Raw genomic sequence first — 1,616 nt, forward strand, 5'->3', positions numbered from 1 at the left:
CCCATACGTTTTCAATGAGCAAATACATTACCCACTTTGCCCAAAGTTGCCCAAGGTCAGACAACTTGGAAGAGCTCACAGAGAAAGCCAAAGTCAGAATTGAAAGCAGAACAAGGACTCTGCCTGACCTCTCTCATGATGCCCCCTGAGTCCTCAGGGAAAGAGACTTGGCCCCTCCTGCTCTGTGGGGGATGTTCTGAGAGAACCACAAAATCCCTACAGTTCTCTCTTCTCTATGCTGACCATCCCTAGCTCCTCAGAACAGTCTTCCTGTGTTTCTATCTCCCCTTTTTATTCTGATTGTCTTTACCTCCATCTCATCAATGTCCTTCCTAAATGATGCCCTCCCTGTAACTGAAAAGAATACCCTGAATGTAGTCTGAGAAGGGCAGAGAACAAAGGGACCATCCCCTTCCTCTTTCTCAAGGGTATCTTTCTTTCTTTTTCTCTCTTTCTCTCTTTCCTTCCTTCCTCCCTTCCTTCCTTCTTCCCTCCCTTCTTCCCTTCCTTCCTTCCTTTCTTCCTTCTTTCCTTCTTTCTTTCTTTCTTCCTTTCTCTTTCTTTCTCTTTTCTTTCTTTCCTTTTTTGTTGTTGTTGCCCAAAATTCTTTAATATAATAAAATTCTTCAATATAATTCTATTATATTAAATTCTATATATTAAATATGACATGCTTGAACTTTCGGCCCTTGGATCAGAATATGGTTTGGTGTGGCTGTGGGGAGTGCCTGGTGCCTTCCCAAAATGTCTGTACACCTCCCGGCCCTTCTGGGGATCAGACATCAGGACAACGTCCCGGCCCTTGGGTGAACTCATGGTAGCTGGTCAAAGGTGAGAAACTTCCCACTGGCCTTGAGGATGCAGTTCTGGGCATTGCTAGTAACATGAAGGGCACAGACCTTCAGCTTGGGGAACTCCTGGATCCTCACATCATTTGTCACAGTCCCAACAACCATGGCCTTTTTTCCCCAACTGGGCAGCTTCATTTTCCTGATCATGCAGAACAGGGATGGGATGGGATGGGCAGGGCGGGGGGTGGGAGTGGGAGGGGACAGTTGGTCCAGCTCATGAACAGCCTTTTCAGAACAACTTTGTTGAAAGTCGAGTTGGTTCTGCAGGCCAGGAACCGGTAGAGCTTCACCAGCAGCCGCAGGTAGATGTTCTGGCTGTTGGGCTCCTTGCACCAGACTTTCCAGTCCTTGTTGTGGGGGATGTCGACCCCCATGCTGGCGCCTTATCAAACACTGGCCCAAGGGTGTCTTTCTTGATACAACCAAAGAGGGCATTTGCTCTTTCTTGACTGCCAAACCATAGTATTGAACCACTCTGATTGTGTAGTGCTTCTAACTGCAGCTACTGTCTGAGCATCTTAAGGCACTGTTTGTGGATTTATGGAAGGAGAATGCTTCTGTGTCCCCAAATCCCCCACCAAGGAGGCACTGAAAGAGCATGTCTGAGAGCCTTGTTTACAAGGTCATTATTTTCTTAGGGATATGCCCAGGATTCACATTCACACCAATATCCCCAAGGTTTCAGTTATTAGCATTGTTCTCTCTAGTCCTTCCTTTTCTACTTACTAGCTGTGTGATGTTGGGCAAGCCACTTAACCACTATCT

The 1,616-nt window shown here is 46.7% G+C and overlaps 1 pseudogene; it reads right to left on the reverse strand.

Moving 5' to 3' along the window:
* Nucleotides 1-645: 645 nt before the first annotated feature.
* LOC118850855 lies at nt 646-1,225 on the reverse strand (annotated as a pseudogene).
* Between the last annotated feature and the right edge of the window lie 391 nt (nt 1,226-1,616).

Source organism: Trichosurus vulpecula, chromosome 5, assembly GCF_011100635.1.
Source record: "Trichosurus vulpecula isolate mTriVul1 chromosome 5, mTriVul1.pri, whole genome shotgun sequence".
NCBI lineage: Eukaryota > Metazoa > Chordata > Mammalia > Diprotodontia > Phalangeridae > Trichosurus > Trichosurus vulpecula.